This window comes from Nyctereutes procyonoides, unplaced genomic scaffold, assembly GCF_905146905.1.
Source record: "Nyctereutes procyonoides isolate TBG_1078 unplaced genomic scaffold, NYPRO_anot_genome, whole genome shotgun sequence".
Taxonomy (NCBI): Eukaryota; Metazoa; Chordata; class Mammalia; order Carnivora; family Canidae; genus Nyctereutes; species Nyctereutes procyonoides.
The window spans coordinates 55,650,314-55,670,605 of NW_026575135.1; the positions used below are offsets into that span (position 1 = coordinate 55,650,314).

General features: G+C 34.3%; 1 protein-coding gene and 1 pseudogene across 1 annotated transcript in view; one reads left to right on the plus strand and one right to left on the minus strand.

Moving 5' to 3' along the window:
• The window catches only part of CHSY3 (chondroitin sulfate synthase 3), a 271,743-nt gene that overhangs the window by 186,442 nt on the left and 65,009 nt on the right, over window positions 1–20,292 (minus strand). The window lies entirely within an intron of this gene.
• On the plus strand, window positions 4,469–4,874 carry LOC129494956 (nucleoside diphosphate kinase, mitochondrial-like; annotated as a pseudogene).

Here is a 20,292-nt window from a genome sequence, read left to right on the forward strand (position 1 = left end):
ATTTCATTAAAAGAAAATATTTTCTTGAATTCTCAAATTTCAGGACCAAAATGACTATGGTAGGTGTCAGCATTACCCTGAAATGGCCACTTTTCAACAATGGGCATTAAAATTATCTGGCTCTTGGTAAAACTACTGCATCGATGCTACTTTCACGTAAACATGTGGTAACTATGGGATTTTACACAGAATCTAACCTGAGCCATGAAGCCTTTAGGTAAGGCTTTAGGTAATTTTTTGTTTGTTTGTTTTTTGTTTTTTGTCAAATTAGCTTGCCATTTAAGTTAATCATCTATCAGACACAAATCTGAAAGCACATTCTGACACAATAAAACCCCACAAGGACCTACAACATATCACTCCTTGAAAGTTTCCTGTCCAAAGAAAACAAAGACAAATTTATTCTTACATACCAGCAAAGTCAATTACGACATAGCATCGTACCTCATGAAAAACTAATTACCTGAATAATAATGCTCCTGACCACATTACAGTTTGGAATGCAAGAATCTGAGCTGTCATCAATATCCTGTCCAGAGTCCTAACATATTAATTAGCAAGAGCGCTATTGCCATCATCAAAAAAACAGGACAAAGTTTCTGACGACATGCACAGCTGACCTTCAGTGGTTGAAGGACAGCTTAGAACAAATCAGTTTGAGTAGAAACTTACCTGAGAAGCCCTGATAACATTCCCATGCAAAATGACACAAGAGAAGTGGGAATGCACACAGTAAATTTAAAAACAAGGCAAACAGAAACAGTTATTCAAAAACAAAGAAATGAAAGCATTTATAAAACCATCTGGGAGCATAACAATTTGGCTGGAAATGTGGCTATGTGAATTAAAATAATAAGTCTTCTCCTCCAAAAAAGACAGAAAAAAACCCACATTTAATATGTGTATCAAGTTTCAACTATTAACATTTACTTCTGCCTTTTTAGATTCTGTATCTGCTCTCAATAATTCCTTCAATTGTAGTACAAGGATCAAGATTGTTTGAAAATGATTCTAGGAATATTCTGGATGTCTAGACATTAATCTAGTTGGGATGGGGGTTCCCCTGTCTACTGACAGGAGGGGCCATCCAGGCTCAGCTTCCTCTGATTTAACATCTGTTGGCAAAGGGAACTATATATACTATCCCAAGGGTTCTAAGGTCTGCAAGCACTGGCAGTTAGCATTTTCAGGCTTTTAAACATCTGGCAACCTAAATTCAGGCTTTATGGCACCCATTAGATTATGTATCCCCCCTCTGTGAGCATAGCCCTAGGAGTAGCCTAATCATGACACATTTCCCTAAGAAACAAGAGGAACAGAGGCATCCACACTTTCTCTTCTTGATTCTTGTCTATGTATGTTGTCCCAGTAAAAACTATTCCTTAACTATGTAGACTTTGTAAACTTTGTCCTGATCCCTAAGCCATAAAAGGCAGAGACAGTGTCCTTGTAAGAGACAACAGGAATAGAACAAGGCCATAAAGAGTAATTCAAATTTAAATATAAGCTTTGGCTTACATATCAATAACCTAAAGGAAACTGGGCAGAATTGCAATTAACTGTCTTGCTACCTTTTACCCTCTGTTTTGGCTTCCATGGGACTGTTTGTGGGTTAAATCTCTGAATGTCAATTGCAGGTGCATGGACATTTGTATTCCCCAACTGAAAATACAGAATGCTACCGGTGAAGGCACGTTCAGAATAAGGGATGCCAATTTCTACAAGCATAAGAATCTTTTAAAAAGAATACACTATAATTTTTAATGAAATAACCATGAAGAATAGCTAATACATAGGCATTAAATTACTCTACACACATTACACCATCTCCTAAGAAACAACAAGAAATTTGCACAGAATGCTCAACCAATTTCCATACTGCTTAGTATCATTCTGTGGAATAAGGGAAAAAAGGCAATCTCAGTGAGGTCCTACCTGGTTCCCATGCCAGGCCCTTCACTGGATCCTGGAACTGAGCTCTGCCATAGGCTCGAAACGTCAATCTATCCGTTAATTTCTTTAGGGGACTATTTACTCCACTGTCTTTAATAAAAAAAAGGAGAATTTTAAAGAGTTAATTCCACAGAGAATCAAGTCCTCAAACTTTCTGAATCATGACTTGTTTCTAAGATAATCCTTTTTTTCTTAGGAGAATGAATTCAACCTCCAAGGCACCTGAGGGCTGAGAAGTGGAGCCCTTTGTCGAAATTCCTGAGCACACACATAAAAAAGAACCCACAAAGTATACCTGGCTTTTACTATAGTCTGTAAAATAAGCATCAACTTCTAGGTTACCTAGATGGGATGGTGGAAGAGGTGAGAGAGACATAATGAAGACATACCAAGGGACACCTGGGTAGCTCAGTGGTTGAGCATTATTAGCCTTTGGCTCAGGTCACGGGGATGGAGATCCCCATTAGGCTCTCTGCGGGGAGCCTGCTTGTCCCTCTGCCTATGTCTCTGCTTCTCTCTCTGTGTCTCTCATGAATAAATAAAATGTAAAAAAAAATACATAACAAATATATAATTAAAAGGTAGTGGATGTCAATATCTGAATATAAATGAAAGTTAGCCAAGATCTTTTACACTTAGAGAAATGATGTAGATTTTTAAATAAAGTATAATCCTGGGTTGGCTTGAAATTTGAAATTGAAGATATTTCTTGTCATTAACTCTTCTATTATTGATAGTCAAATATAAATTATACATACTCATTTTACCTACCTTGTTATTTGTACCTGTAAGCTACTGTGATAGCACAGCTTTCCAAAATGCTACACCAAAATCCTAAGATGGTTTTAAACTAAAGTATGGAAAAACAATCTTAACATGCCCATATTTTTAATAAAAATCAACAGAAGGTAAAATATATGTTATTCTTAATCATTATCTTTGAAAACCAAGTGTCTATTCTCTTAAAAAGTTATGAGCTCTTTAAAAATAGTGATTATCTTTATAAAAATTATTTTTTCAACACTGTTCAAAGTTAGCTGTTTCTGAGACATAATGCTGAATTTCATCACAAGTTTCTTGGCAGGCCAGAGATTTCAGCTTTCTGAATGAAAAAAGTGATGCTGTGTATGAGAAAAGTGACAACCACGTAAGCACAGTCTTACAAAAAATCGGTGTTCACAAATATGAAAATAATTTCAAATATAGTCTTCAATGATTTGTACTGACATAAAATGAGTTGAGGATCATTTTTTCTTTTTTGAAGATACATTTATATGCCACTGGGACTACAGCCTGTGATAAACACACAGTTGATTATAAACAGTCACATATTTTAGGTGAATGAATTACATCATATAATATTATTACTTCCTTCTCTTACTCAACACACATTTCCTAAGAGGCTTTTTAGAGCAGGCAGGCACTATGTCATGTGCTGAGCATAACATGGAGAGTTATAGAAAGATAATGCTGGACCTTATTGAATTTACAGTCTCAAGAGCGAAATAGAAATTGGATGAATAACTGCACACAAAGATGGAATTATATTGTGCTAAGTGCTATTAATGGGTGACCAGAGAGACCATTTTGTATCGGACTTCAAGGCAAAAACGCTAGAAAGATAAGTAACAATGCATTTTAAAAATTTTTGCATCAAAATATATGGTAAAGTTGTTTTAAAAGGCCAAACAACAAACTAAAAATATAATTTTGCTACATGTGGCAGAGAGAGAACCAATTTCCATACTGATTGAAGCATTCCTACAAATCAGTAAGAAAAGGCAAAAACACAAAGAAAAATGGGCAATCAAAAAAGGAATATAAATGGATTTCAAATACATAAAAAGATCTTGAGCCTTTTACATCATTAAAAATGCAAGTTAAACAGCTTAAAATAAAACTGGCATTTCTCACTAACCAGATTAGCAAAATTTGAGAAGACTGATCATAAACAATATTGTTACATACCTGGAAGGAAAGGCATTTTTAGACTCTTGGTATAAATATAAATTGTGGCAAATAACTTGCAGCAAAATTTGGCAAGATCTATGATCACTTAGAAAATGCAAACCCTTTGACTTGAGATTTTACTTTAAGAATTCATCCAATGGATATATTTAAATATATATATATATAAAGTATTTATACTAATATTTGTCATACCATTGTTTTTAAATGCTAAAAAGGCTAAAAACTCTCTAAATGTTCATTAACAGGCTATTCAATACATAGAATCATATTCACACAATGAAATACCATGCAGTTGCTTAAAAAATAAAAAGAATAAAACTCCTCATGGACTAACATAGAAAGATCTTAAAAAGATAAACTTGTAAATCGGGAAAAATAACCCAGGGATTAACAGCAAATGTACTCATTTAAGTATATATATATATATATATATACACATACAGATGCTAGCATAAGAGTAAAATATTTCTAAATATTTTACTGTTAAATTACTGCAACTTAAATAATTGATTACATCTGGACCCTGGTTGCATGAAGTCATGGGATGCAGAAGCAGATTGTTGAGGATGTGATCCAGCACTTCGAGAGGAGGGGCTTCAAGCTGATGGGGATGAAGATACTGCTGAGCACTACCAGTGCTGCTTTGACCTGCAGACAAAGTCATTCTACCCAGCCCTCCTCAGCTACATGAACTCCGGCCCCGTGGTGGCCATGATCTGGGAAGGCTCCAACGTGGGTGCTCCTCAAAGGCCATGATGGGACACACAGACTCAGCTGAGGCTGCCTCTGGCACCATCAGGGGGTATTTCCAAGTTCACAACAGCAGGAACATCATCTACTCCAACGACTACATGGAGGGGGCCCAGAGGGAGATCCAGCAATGGTTTCAGAGCAGTGAGCTGGTGGACGGGGGAGAGGAAAGCCACCAGAGAAGCATCTATCCAGCCTGAGCACTCAGGCTGCCCTCAGCCACCCCACCAGCCACCCAGGATCAACCACCTCTGTCATCCAGAACTTGAGCCTACACCAAGGCCACCTCCAGTCTAACTTCTGCTCCACCCCACCCCAGAGGGGTTGAGCAACCAACTTTATGTGCCTTTTAGTATCCTAGGCTAATAAAAAAATCATACCAAATCCTTTCTGTACCAAAGTGCCAGACAATCTTTGGGGCACCTCCAAAAGTGTGTAGTGTTACCTCCCTTCCTACTAAGAGAGGTGGGAAATTAAAATTCACTGTGTTGTATGGGGAGGGTGGATCATTTATTACAGTTTCTGCCATTTCTGAGGCAGAATGGGATGAGGACTGTATGCAAAGTTGTAAGAATCTGAGAGTAGAAATAAAGCTTACTTTCTCTCTCTCACATACACACAAAAAGAAAGAAAAAAAGGCAGTAATATGGTTACATGCTAGTCAGAATGAGTGATTAAGTACCACGATCCTAATCCTAACACATATTAATTTGCCAACTAAACTTGAGCGAGTCACTTAGATTTTCTGAGCTCATTTTTTCCCACCTAAAACAGCACATAATAAATAGTACCTACTTCTAAAAACCAGGATGAAAATTATGTGACATTTATAAAACATTCAGAACAGTGTTTTGAGTGCCATATCACTGAACAGAAGTTTGTTATTCCAAAAACTAAAAATAGAACTTAAAACATTCCCACACTCAAAACATAGAACAATAATTATTATTTTATCTATAATAATAATAATAATAATAATAATAATGAATATATGTAAGAATGTGGAAATGTAAAACTACTGCTTTACAGCACAATTTGGTATAACATAGTATGACTGGGGATTTACTAGGAAATTGCCTCAAACAGAACAACATGTTACAATTAGAAATAGCTTAGTTCTTTCAAGCGAAACATTGAGGCGAATCAGAGATTTAAAAGCCAAAGCCACTGAAGGTGACAGCAACTACAAATGATCGCTGCTGCTATGAAACACAGGATGTACTGATGAGTCAGGACTACTGATCACAAGCCACCTCCTCTACCTATAGTACTATCAATAACAGACATCAGAATCAGAGATTGCTTCCTTGCTTCACTAGGATGGTATAAAGGTATATTCCATTTGAAAATCTAAAGTATATTAAATGCATTCAAGAATTTAACACAAAAATCTTTAAATACCAAAGAATGCCAGCTTTTCCCATTCTATACCCTATGTTGTATTTGTGATTAACTTTAGCATCATTTTGTCAGTAAAAAAGAAATAAGGCAGTGACTTCTGTTTTCTAACTGAAAAGTTTATATGAAATCAAATGTTATTAAAAAATAAATAAGAGTAGGGGAGATATTCTTATTCTTATAAAAAGCCATATAGGCTTAACCAAGGAAATCATTTGTTAGAATGCCAATGTAATGTACTATTGAACTCTAGTCGATTTTAATTTACTTTTATTGTTGTATGTGATTGAAAGGTAAAAGAAAATGTGTGCCCTTGCCACTGTGTGTAACATCCTGGAAGAGAATGCTTGCAAATCTTCAATTTTAGCAAGCTGGCTTGCATGGTCACATGGAAGGTCTGAACTGCTGAAAGTGTGCCCAGAAAAGAAAACTTCAAAGGAAAGCTACAGAACAACTTTAATTAATTAAAAGATTCTTTATTTATCCTTGATTGTCTATTTCCAGGGCTTCTTAGAATTAACTGGCATAACAGAGTAGTTTGTACTACTATAGGATGAGTCTATTAGAGTGAGGGCGCTCACTACAGTGCAGTTATGTAGACAGCTGCAAGAAGCAACTTCATTTCCCCTAATATCCCTAGGACAATGTTATTCCTTGCATTCTTTTTTAATCTAAGGTCTACAAGTAACCTGCTTCCCTGATTCCCAAAAGGAAACAAGAATCCTCCTCTTCATCCTTTTCCTCCTCTTTTTTCTCTTATCTCTTCATTTAGTGACAGACTGCCCATGCTATTTAAAATCTATCACTTATGGCTACATTCCACTTACATTACTTACAAAAGCTGCATTTCACAACTGTAACAATGGCGACAGAAGAAATTTACGTGATTACGGTAGAAAATGATGACAAACTATGAAATACTCGGAAGCTTGTTGATCAGATCTCAAACCTCATCTACTGTTTACCTTATTATCATTACACTATCGAAGGAACAAAATCTTGAACATATCAATGCTATCATTACTTTGTAAAAGAACACAAAGTATAATTAATGTATGATGAAATTTCACACTCAGGGTGCCAAATATAAATTAATGTAATAGACAACCAGAAATCTAGAAGTTACCTTGATTCTATCTATACAATCACTTCCCACTCTAAATCTACCTTCCAATCTTTTATCTCCGCCTTCTAAATTTCCCTTCAGAAGTCCAAGCTGGCATCGTCTTTCACCTGAATTGCTACCACAGGACTCTCTTAATTTGTTCCAACCTCCAGACTCATCTTCCTCCAATAATCTCCCCTGCTGTCCCCAGATGTTCTTCTGAAGGGCAAATACAATCATACTATTCTTCAACTTGAATGCTTTGGTCACCATCCCTGTAATTACACCCACAGAGACCAACAACCTCTCCAGCTCTCTGTCCTGTCACTCATCCCTAACGATCTATTTGATATCCCCCTATGATCTCTTGTCTTGATGCTCCATTTGTCTGAAATGCCCTTTCAGGCATCCTAAGACCTGCTAATAAACCCCTTTTCCTGGGTTTTAGCTTAGGTGTAATTTCCTTGGGAAGGCTAGATTATGTGCTCTTCCTCTGAAAATTCACAGCCCCCTGGGATTTCTTCTTTGGAACCTTTGTCAACTATGAAGTAATCACCCTACTGCTTCTCTACTGTCAGTATTCTGCTGTAAACACCTTGATTGCTGGGACTGTTCTTCTTCTTCTTCTTCTTCTTCTTCTTCTTCTTCTTCTTCTTCTTCTTCTTTTCATTTTATGGTCCTCAAAATCTATCCTAGAGAAGATGCTCAACAAATTGTTACTAAATGAATCAATGAGTGAGTCCAGAAAGAAATGAATATAAGTAAAAAGCACTACTACATAAACAAATGAAATCTAACTGAATTAATCCAACCTTGATATGAATGAGACTGGGGTAATATTTCTAGCATTGAGTCAGGTACAACCAGATAGTGAAGCTGAGGTCTATAAAACTGAAAGTTTGAGTTGACAATATATTACCTACCCATCTTCAAATATGCATATAGCTTAATGTTCAATTTTTTTAATCTTCATATTAAATTTCTGTTTGGCTAAAAGGGAAACATTTTGAAACCCATCATTCTTTTTTTTTAATTTTTATTTATTTATGATAGTCACACACACAGAGAGAGAGAGAGAGAGGCAGAGACACAGGCAGAGGGAGAAGCAGGCTCCATGCACCGGGAGCCCGACGCAGGATTCGATCCCGGGTCTTCAGGATCGCGCCCTGGGTCAAAGGCAGGCGCCAAACCGCTGCGCCACCCAGGGATCCCGAAACCCATCATTCTTAAGACTGGCTTGTACAAACACCATAGAACCAGAAAGCCAGGACACACACACATACACACATTCATATCATTTTAGCACCTATTCCTGCTGCTTCCCAGCTTGACTTGATTCAAATCATTGAATGTCCCTAAGCCAATTCCATTTATATTTAAAACAAAGTTTCCAAATTATATCTTCTACTAACTTTAGCATTTCCTATCAGAAATTTTCAGGCATTATTTCACATTATAATCACTTTGTATTTTTGTTAAAAAAGTAGAATTTCAAATATGCTGTTTTTTATACTTTCATAATTCTATGTGTCTGACAGGTTAAGTGATGAAAAATTTTAAAAGGTGGAACAAAATAATTACTTTCAAACTTGATTATGTACTAAGCAAAATGTTTTTATTTATTCAGTAAATTTTTATTGAATACCTGCCATACCTGAAATATATTTGTTGCTAATACCACTGGGTTTATCTGTATTCTCTGTTAATACTGTCCATATTAACCATTTTTTTAGACTAAGGGTTAGCAAACTATGACTCTTGGATTATCTGTTTTGGTAAATATATTTTTTTACTGGAATATAACCATATTCATTCATTTGGTTGGTACAAAAGTCCAGATTACCTATCCAGCCTGAAAACCACAACAATGGAGTTAAATAGTTGCACAGGCCCAAAGTATTTATGATCTGTTCCTTTACAGAAAAAGTTTGCTGAGTCCTGCTCTAGGTACTTTACTTCTTTTAAATCACTAAATCATAAAAACAATCCTATGAGAAATTAGCACTATAATAATTCACATTTTATGGGTGATAACTGGGGTACCAAGAAGTTAAGTAATTTGCCAAATGTCACAAAATCAACAAGTGGCAGGGCTAGGACAAAGGCACTCTGGTTCTAAGCCTGTATTCTTAACTAAGATCTAATTTAACAGAAAAAAAAAAAGCAAAAGAATGCTATTTGAAATCTCCTTTTGTTGTTGTTTAATCTGCATGTTAGGGGTGCCTGGGTGGCTCAGTCAAGAATTCTACTCTTGATTTTGGCTCAGGTTATGATCTCAGGATCCTGTGTTGAGCTCTACCCTGGCCTTTCTCCTTTTCTCCTTCTCCCTCTCTCCCTCCTCACCACTCTCTTTCTCTCTCTCAAAAAAAAAAAAAAACAGAAAAGAAAAGAAAAAGGAAAATCAAATCTGCATGTTAGTTTTCCACTGTGGCACATCAATTTTACAAAACTTGATATGAGAGAAAAAAGGAATCTCTGCAAAATGGTAAACCTGGATGTCAGTGCTTTTATTCAAATTAACCTAATGTATTTTATTTAATGAATAGTTTTCTAGTTTTAAAATTAACAATGGTTCTATAGATATTCAATAATAATATGTACCACAATAGTAAATACTTACATATAAAACAGAGTAGTATCCTTTAGTCATGCTAGATGTTCTAAAATCTACCAAAATCTACTTGATAGAATTCTTAATCTTGAGGTTTTCTTCTTTCAATGACTTTTTTTTTTTGTTTGTTTGCTTCTAAAAGGTAAAGCTTTAGAGTCAAATTGTTAGAGAGCATCAGGGTTATCAATCATTTCAAGTATATTTTATTGTACTTTAAAATCTCTTAATATGTACGCCCTTTGCCTACTCTGGAGGCATCCCTCATGGAAATGCAGCTGTGTGAAGTTTGCCAGATGTGGAACAGCATGGAGGAATATTCCAAGCTGTTCTTTCAGAAGAGCTAACGGTCCCCTCTAATTATGTTGGTACAAAAGTCCATGTTTTAAGTCCTTCCCTCATTTAAACTGTTGCATGGACTTATATACTTCTATATTTTCTAAAATCTTGAATAGTAGTTAAAATTACTGCAAAAGATGAAAACTCTTTCTTCAGAAGATAATCCCTGCAAATGACCAGCATCTTTGATTTGATTGGTCCACACAATGACACACAAGTGGCAATTCTAACAGAATACACAAAATGTATTCATTAATATTTCTTGAACACCTACTATGTGCTAGGTTCTGTTCTAGGTACTAGGGATTAAAAGAGTGAACAAAACCAATGAAAAGTCCTGCTTAGTTACCCTTAAAGTTTATCCTAATTATACGCTAAATTATACCCTAAATTAGCTATAAATGAAAAGCTCTGCTCTGGATTTTAAAGAAAAAAATTTTAAAAGAATAATACATGTGTATTTTTCTCTTTCAAAATTCATACACAAAGAGGAGTAAGTTTTATTATTTGTGCTGTTAAATTATAAGAAGATTTATTCTGTATATGCCCCATTTGCTTTGTTTTTCATTTAAGAATTTTTACACATGTTCTTAAAATGCTAATATTCAATCTTTTTCTTCTTCATGAAAAACGAGTTTCATGTGAAGGTCATGACCTGGAGCAGTAAAGGGAAATATGACATGATTTTTGCTTAGCACCATGACAGTAGAGTCAATAACCAGCTGAGATTATATATACCAGATGAGATTATATATACTTTCTGAGGATATGGGAGATAAAGCATGGAATAGTGGTGATATAGAGTAAGCAGAGTCCACAGTAGTCCTTCTCCTTTCTAACAAGTATATGAACTCCCGTGCTGTAAGATGGTGAAAGCTAACACCATCACCAACACAGAAAAGGGGATTTCTAGAATTTTCTATGAAAGCTAATGGGGCTTCATGGCCATCCTTCTACCACTGCCTGATTCTCTAATAGTTTTTATAAATAGGGCTGCTTTTGAAAAGGCTTATCAAGACAAGGAAGGTAAGGTAAAGGAAAATGATAATCTTTCAGATGAATGATCAAGGTATGCCTTTTATCAATAACGTGTTCATCCTATGTACTCCCCTCCTGAGTGGTAAAGAGGATTAAAAGAATCTAAGAGATCTGGACTCACATTTACGTGCCTTTGGTGCTATTACTCACCCAAATTCAAGGAACAATATGCCAGTACAGGAGACTACACTTCCCTGGACAAGGATAGTAACTGGTTTTAGCCTTGAGCTCAGATGTAATTTTGAAGCAAATGTAATGTTATATCTATAAAGTATTCCATAAATTAATTATATTGCACTTCTTAGTTCACTAAATACATATATCACTATATAAGTGTGACTTCAGCCACCTAAAAAATTCAGTTTTCATTTATAAATCTCATAGCACAATGTAAGTGTAAAAGGAAGATTTTGAGAATGATATGAAACAGGCAGGCAGGACATCTTTAGCTGATGTTAAAATAAATGACATAAGGACCACATTTGTAGCTATAAAAGTTAGCAACTCTTTAACACAATTAACAACAGAAAGAAATAGTCCAAATGTAAGAGTATTCTTACCAAAATATTTATTTTTCTTACTGGCCTGCTACCATATTACTTATAGTCAAATAATATATAACATAAACATAGCATACACATGTGACCAAGACAGAGAAAAAAATTAGTTGACATGGCAGTCTTCTTTTTAGGGGAGCTAAAACCAAGTATCACAACATAACTAAATGTCTAATATCTTTGAATAAGATAATTATATCTCTTGAGAAATCATTCCTTTATAATGGATGATTTCATCTATGCCAGACAACCAATATATTTTAATTAAAAGATTACTCCCCAAATACTGCAAAGGAACTGATATAATGAATTAAGAAACACCGCCTGTTATTAATTACACAAAATCTGTCCTAAGGTCCAACTAGTAAAAAAAAAAGTCTATTATATTAAAAACATTTGTACCCATTTCATATGACAAGGACATTTTGCATTCTCTAATAATACACCATTAACTGGGATGAGTGTTTAAAGTTTTGTATTATGCAATTCCTCTGTTTTTCAAATATTTCTGCTGATAAGATTATGCTAAAACCTCTGCTATAGTTCTGAGAATTTTATGAACAGAGTGATGAACGTAATTCCTTTTATCATAAGTTGAATTCTAAGGTGTGGTGAAATCATTATGTTTTCTGTATTCTTTATTTTAAAATTTTATTTTATAAAATATCAAGGTCTAATAACTAAACTTTGTAAAAAAACATACCCTTAATAAAAGCAAATTTTTAGCATTTTAAATAATTACAAGATAAATGAAAAATATTGCTACAGTTTTTATAATATCTGTTTTCTAGCTCTGTTCAATTTGTTTTTCACCAAAGAAAACTCATTAGCCAGAAAACTTTTTTGAAATATAGAAAATGGTAATAAACCAATCACACTGGTATTTAAAAAATGAATAGTATATTAAGAATTAAGATAGTCTCTACCAAATAAAGTGTGAATCTTTGATTAGTAATAATATTCAAGAAATGAGGTTTCTGATGCACTTTATAGTTAATCATCAAGCAGAGAATCCTCCTTGTTTACTACACTTAATTTTTTTTTACTAAAATGCATTAGGATGTTTTGCTTAATATTCAGGAAATTATCATGATCACAAGTGAAAATCAGCTGATGACTGAGGGTTTGGTGATAATTCACAGGAATAATTCTGAATATAATTATCATTCCACCTTCTGAAGAGTTATTTGGACTGAATTCATTTCCTGGAAACTGGATTAAGGTGCTCTTCTGACACTCTATTACCCTAGCAATTTATGCATGAATTGGTCTTAACACTTAATAAACTATCTCAACATGAGTTTGTATGTTCCTGAGCATCCCAGAGTAAATTTTCATGGTTTTATCATTAGCATCCATGTACCACTTAGTATACAGTTGATGCTTAATAAATATGTATTGAACAGAATCATTAACAGTCCACATCAGGCAACAATGAAAATACTTCACCTTCTTCAGAAATCAAAAGAATATTTAAGCTTCACCTGAGTGTAAATGGTAGAAAAATGCTGATGTGCTTTTAAAAATGGAGCAAATCATAAACTTATTTTAAATAATGTGCTGTACTGTTTACACTTCTAATATTGACAAGTATAGCTTTAGGAAGACAAAGAATACTAAGCAAAGCATAAAGTACATTTAATCACATTGTCTCTGTGAGGGTGGATTTAAAAGAATGACAGTTTACCAAAGCAGCAGAGGCCAGAATGAGACACTGAAAGCCCAGGGATGTCATCTTCCCATTGTGGGGACAGTTACAGGGCTGATAAATTAAGAAAATCGAGGGAAATGAGGCAAAGGCACAACATATTCACAAGATGCCTATTTTACTATACTTTTTAATTCGATAGATATATAATACAGTGTTTTTAAAGCTATACCTTAAAAGTTTTGTTTTTATTTTACTTTTTATAAGATTTTATTCATTTATTTGATGGGGGTGGTGGGGAGAGCGTGGGGGAGAGGGAGAAGGAGAGAGAGAGAGAGAGATAGAGAGAGAGAGAGAGAGAGAGAGAGAGAGAACCAACAAACAAGCAGGGGGAGCAGCAGGCAGAAGGAGAAGGAAAAGCAGATTCCTCACTAAGTAGGGAGACTGATGTAGGACTGGATCCAACCCCAGGACCCTGGAATCATGACCTGAGTCAAAGGCAGATGGTTAACCAACTGAGCCACCCAGGCACCCCAGTTCCATTTTTATTTTAAAAAGCATCACGCTTTTAAAAAAAAAAAAAAGCATCATGCTTCACTATGTGGAAAGTATGGAAAGTTAGTAACTGGTTAATTTAATGACAAGAAATAAAATTCTAATTTCAATCAGAAAATGATAGTGAACAGTAACCATTAATAAAAGCTATTTACTGGGGCTTTATTGTATGACAGGTACATGTTAATCCCTTTATTTCCATTAGGCCATTTAATTCTTAAAACATATTTGTGATGTGGTTATCAGTTTTGCTTCTATTATACAACAGAACACTAAGAAGTGAAAACACTTCAAGTGTAAATCAAAAACTAAAAGTACACACACTTCTAATTAAGCTTAACGCCATTACTGTTTATCAAACTTAGTGAGTGCTGCTTCTGATACTTTGCCTTAATTAAATTAATATAATCTTGTTTTAAGCCTAGAAAGAGAAATGTTTCATTTACATTTGAATTTGTCAAGACCTCTAAAATACACTGAAAAGAATGAAGGAAAGGTACTGTATTAAATATAGTAACTGTTCTTTACCTTTTTGTTTTGTTCTGTTTTTAAGATTTTATTTATGAGAGGCACAGAGAGAGATAGGCAGAGACACAGGCAGAGGGAGAAGCAGGCTCCATGCAGGGAGCCTGATGTGGGACTTGATCTCAGGACTCCATCATCACACCCTGGGCCCAAGGCAAGCGCTAAACCACTGAGCCACCCAGGGACCTGTTCTTTCCCTTTTTAAAACTGAATTGTCCAAAGAAAACTCCAGGACACAAATTTTGATCAACTGCCTTACAGACATTATTGTACATTCCAAAGGGGAAATGATGATGAAAGAATGGGGTTGACATCTACATGTAATATACAGATGCCACAGATATATTTTTATTTGTCCTATGTTTAAAAGCATTTACGATTATGAAGGAAACCAAGCCAACTATTATCCACACAGTTCACTGAGGAGTCGTTTTCACATCAGAAGAACATAACTGAATAGAGAAGTATATGAAAAGAATAATCGACAAGTGAATTCCTATCACATAAATAAATTAATGAACAGTATAAAACCTAAAACAGGATTTATAAGAGAAACTAAATTATGAACTGGATTATTAAAAGATAACACATTGGTAAAATTAAAAATATACACAGCACTCAAGTCCTATTAAACAGCAAGCCAGAATCTCATTCGAACTGAACCACTTGTGAACTGGAAAGCTGAAGTGCCACATGATATCAACCAACGAAGGAGTATATAATACATAAAGAGAGAGACCTAAACCTTCAGTCAATTTTTAATCCTCACTTATAATTTTATTTTTCAAATATTTTCTCACATTAGATTCATTTCTTGTTTATATTGCCTGCTAGTAAATTAGTAGCAATTTCTCTAATGACAGTACAACACTGACCTCTTAAACAGCCAAATAAATTTGTAAATAAACAAATAGAGTTGTGTTAAGGAAGCTAACCATAATTCCAAGCTTCGAAATAATTTATTGAACATGCTCAGGTTTTTTTCTTTTCCCAGGTAGATTAAAATATTTTTATGTATTTGGATAAACTAAAATAATATAGAGTCACTGGGGAAAAATTCATTAGAGCATAAGAAAAAGACAAAATATTTAGTGCTTGAAGGCAAAAATCATTAACATTATGGACTTATCTTCAGGATGATATGTACATATGAATATATAGTTCTCTATAATTAAAATAATTCTAAACATGCTGTTTCACAATATGCTTTTTTCTTACAACATATTGGGCAGATCTTTCTAAGATAATAAATAACAGACGACAGATCAAATACTTTTTGGTGCCTGCATCATGTTAAATTTTACCAGTATACAATGATTTTTTTAAATTATGCCCAGTAGTAGATTTTTAGGTTGCTTTCAGTTTTTCCTCTATTATAAACAATGCTTCACTCCTGTTTCCCCTACATTTTTTCATTTTGTCCTGAAAACAAATGTCGAGGAACCGGACTGCAGCACACATAAATTGACATTTCACTCAAAAATCTCCTACTTTTAACTTTAACACCCAGATAGAATATTTATCATAATCTGTAAAAACTCATCATTTCTCTTCATCTTTTTATATCCTTATTTCCTCTGTTAATGAACAATCCTCTTTTTCTCAATTTAACTCAAAATAATCAGAGAATAAGGGTTACAATTAACATAGAGATACAATTCTATTGTATCTAAAATATCACATAGATATTTTAGATTTAGAATCTATTGATTCTAAAATATCATATAGATATTTTCTATGCACATATATTCTTTTATTCAAACATATAATATTCAGAGGAGCCACATCAATGCCACAAAGAAACCACAAAATTTAAATCAGGCTTGTTACATATTTCAAAACTATAACCATTTTAAGCAGAATCAGACCTATAAATGCAGATTGTCACAAGGAAAGGTGCTGGGGGGATGGGCAGAATGAGTGAAGGGGAGTAAGAGATGCAGATTTCCAGTTAGAGAATGAGTAAGTCATGGGAATAAAGTCAATGATATTGTAATGCCGTTGTATGATGACAGATGGTAGCTACACTTGTGGTGAGCACAGCATAAAGTATAGAGGTGTTGAATCACTAGGCTGTACACCTGAAACTAATGTAACATTGCACTATATATACAACTATACTCAAAAGGAAAATTAAAAAAAAAACTATTCCCATCTTTCTTTCTAACTCTGGACCTCATAGAGGGTGCACTCAGATGAGAAGATAAATCTCTCAGTTTTTTGAGAGGTGTGAAACAGAGGGACTATCGTACTGAAAGGGGATACCTTGCACCAGAATACCTTAAATGGTGACATCAAACCTATTCTACTTCTTTAAACTGAATTCATACATCTTCACAAGAATGTGACTATCAAGAATATTTAAATATATAATATTAAAAGATAAATATACAGCCGTTTTGAATACTCTTATAATTAATGTTCAATTCAACAAACATTCCAGAGTCTGCAACATTTCAGAAACTGTACTAATTTCTTGGGGATATAAAGATAAATTACCTCTGGCTCTGAAGCTCAAGGAGCTTCTAATATATCAAACTTAAGAAAAATATTAATGAAGCTACAAAAAACTCATTACCATAATTTCCATTGGTAAATTACTGTATATTAAATAATTTATATATGACTAAAACAAATTTTTTCTTTTAGATATTATTATAAGCTTTGGGATCAAAGATATACTATAAACATTACTGAAAATATTTCAGTGGAAGCAGAATGTTGACCATCTTTCCTCAAAAGCAAAAAACAACAATGAAACCCAACAAAATAATTAGAACACCAAGCTTGGAATATTTAAAAATAAGTGAAATTAATATTCAATTCATAGCATTGTAAACTCTTATATAAGCAATTAACATATTTACTTTCTAGAAAAACAGAAAGTTGTACTGAAATGGAAAACAAGCACAACAGATACTGACAAACAAAAAGGGCTGAGGACATCTGGTAAAAGAAATTTCAGATGGATTTCTTTCAATATTGCCTTTTATAATCCCTATGTAGAAATCTACCCCCCCCCCACTTTAATTTTTTCTCCTGAAATAAGTTGTTCTACTTTTTGCTTATATGTATAATGGTAATAATGAGCAAGCTAAAACCAAGGAAATGACTTAATATTTTCACGTATGTTGTTAAAAGTAGTTATTTTAAATTAAAATTGTAGAACAGAAAATCTCATTATTAATCTTTTGTCATTTGCATGGTAATAAAATAACATTTTCCAATCTTTGATTTTCTTCGTAAGTGAAAGAATACTTAACTTCTTTAAGAAGAGTGATCATTGAAATGTTGACACCTGGGTAAATTTTGTTCAGTGCATACTTTTTTCACATTTTGATGAATCATCAGCATATTTTATTTATTGTCTGTCTACACTGTTATAACTCTCTAACAGATATACTAGCTTTAGATATTAGACAACTATACTTTAACTTATTAAGTTAATAAAATAACTTGATAATTTATTTAATAAAGACACATTTTATGCACAAAAGTGGTGTTGTTTTGAGCTGCTATAGCAGTGAGCAACAAGAATTCACAAAGCATTGTCCTAAATGCCTGCTTAACTTTATCATTTTGCTGCTAATCAGTAGTTCAATATATAACCTATCTTTGAAATTACTTTCTTTGGATTCATTTTGTCCTTGGGGCCACCATGGTATGGAAAAGTGTGATATTTGTGCAAAGTGACTGGAACTTGGAATGACAACATGATTTCCTGCATAACTTTTGTAATGTCACTTTATGTAAAATTATCTGAGTGTTGGTTTTCTCATAAGTAAAGCGGGGTTATGGTCATATAGTTCTTCATCAGATCGAGAGTGTTATATTTAATATACCTAGCATGCAGTTTCTTGCATAGTAACTACTCAGTTAAATGACATCAATGAAAATTAGACTATTATCTGAAACAAAAAAGGGAAAGCTAAAATAAACAAGAATGTCTTACTTATATACTATTCCATCTTATATCTAGCTTATCCATATTTAACTAGAAAGCTACTTTCTTTTAAGAAATTAAAGAATAAAAATTTTTCTTTAAAGAACGAATCTTTAGGCTTTATAAGCTGCCCAAGTGAACTACCCCTAGTCAGAGATTGTCACAAGAAAAACAATGTAATTTATGTAGCTTCTCTAACAAATCTTTTTCAAGTTAGTAGAGAGTTTTGTTCATCATGAAATAAAAACACCACAGCAGAAAGGTGCTAATAGAAACCATTATATACATAGCTTGAAATCTCACCATTAAAAAAAGAAATCTATGTGAAGCATTTTTTATGTACATGTACAACTTTCAATCAGAAAGATCAAATATTAAATATTGGTAAAGGAATACAATTTTTTAAAAAGGAGGGTTCTCAGATATGCAATAATCTGCTTTTATAACATTTGATTCAAGTACCTTCAAAAAATTCCCTGTGTCTTTAGGTGGACATCTGTTACAGCTAATATCTGAGATATTCACTGGGATGTTATACATGAAACCAGGACAGGAATGGTTATAGAGCTCAAATCACTATACATTTGCTTTTTTAACTTTTTATAATTTATAGCCTCCACCTATTTTTAATAGGTTTTCCCTAGTGTTCTTCAAATAGTTCAGAGGGAAACATCATGCTCCATGTTACAAAAAATTGAGCATGTCACCCTAAACATTTAGAATTTATTTACTTTTGCATTATATTCTTACTTACTAAAAGGGAATGAATGATGTTTCAGAAATGAGCAAGACAATCCATAATGATTCTTAAGTATATCTAAGCTAGTTAATGCAAACAATATACCCATATACACATGAATCATCTCGTAGAAAATTCTGATTATCAAGTTAAGTGATGACCATACTTCTATAGTAAGTGCAAAGGCCACGTATTCCTGAATCTGCCCCATTTCAGTAGGCAAGGAGCATGACTTTTTTTTTTAATTTTTATTTATTTATGATAGTCACAGAGAGAGAGAGAGAGAGAGAGAGAGAGGCAGAGAGACATAGGCAGAGGGAGAAGCAGGCTCCATGCACCAGGAGCCCGATGTGGGACTCGATCCCGGGTCTCCAGGATCGCGTCCTGGGCCAAAGGCAGGCGCTAAACCGCTGTGCCACCCAGGGTTCCCGGAGCATGACTTTAATAGTGGTGATACCCAAACTAGTAACAGAACACAGATATGATCACAGATCATAGATCAGCACAGATATGTGCTGGTACCCAAATGCAAGGGGCAAGAGCCTGGAATGTTCATTGAATATGATACAGTTACTGAATGACGTTGACTATGAGAACACAATCTGAATCCACAGTGGGGAGGTAAGTTATAAAGACACCACATCTGGTGATGGTAAAAGGGTTTGTTCAGCAATTCAAACTGGTAAAGGGTACTCTAAGTGGCAGATGGCCAATCTTCTTTCTCAGGAATTTTCTGCCAATCAGGATAATTTCCAGTTCATGAAATACTGATTCTAGCTCCAAACTGACTGATCACATCTTACTTCTTTGTGAGATCTTTGCTGCACATCTCCAGCAGCTGCAGGGTTCTAGATAGGGACATTTTCAAACCAATTATTGTACCAAGAGGAGAGATAATAAAACAGCTGGTATTCCCTGAGCAAGATGAAACTCCAGCCAATTGTTTCATTCCTGACACAGTTCTCTGTGCGCGCACTCTTGACCAAACCCAGGGGAGTGAATATAATGGCTTCAGGTCCAAGCCAGTGAATTCAGCCTCTAAAAAGCTTCTAACTATGGATCAGCTTTAATAAGTGTCTAAGTCACCTCTAGGGTACAGAAAGAGATGGCCCTGGTACATATTAAGTAATAGACAAATAGGTGATACACGTTGACTTAACAGA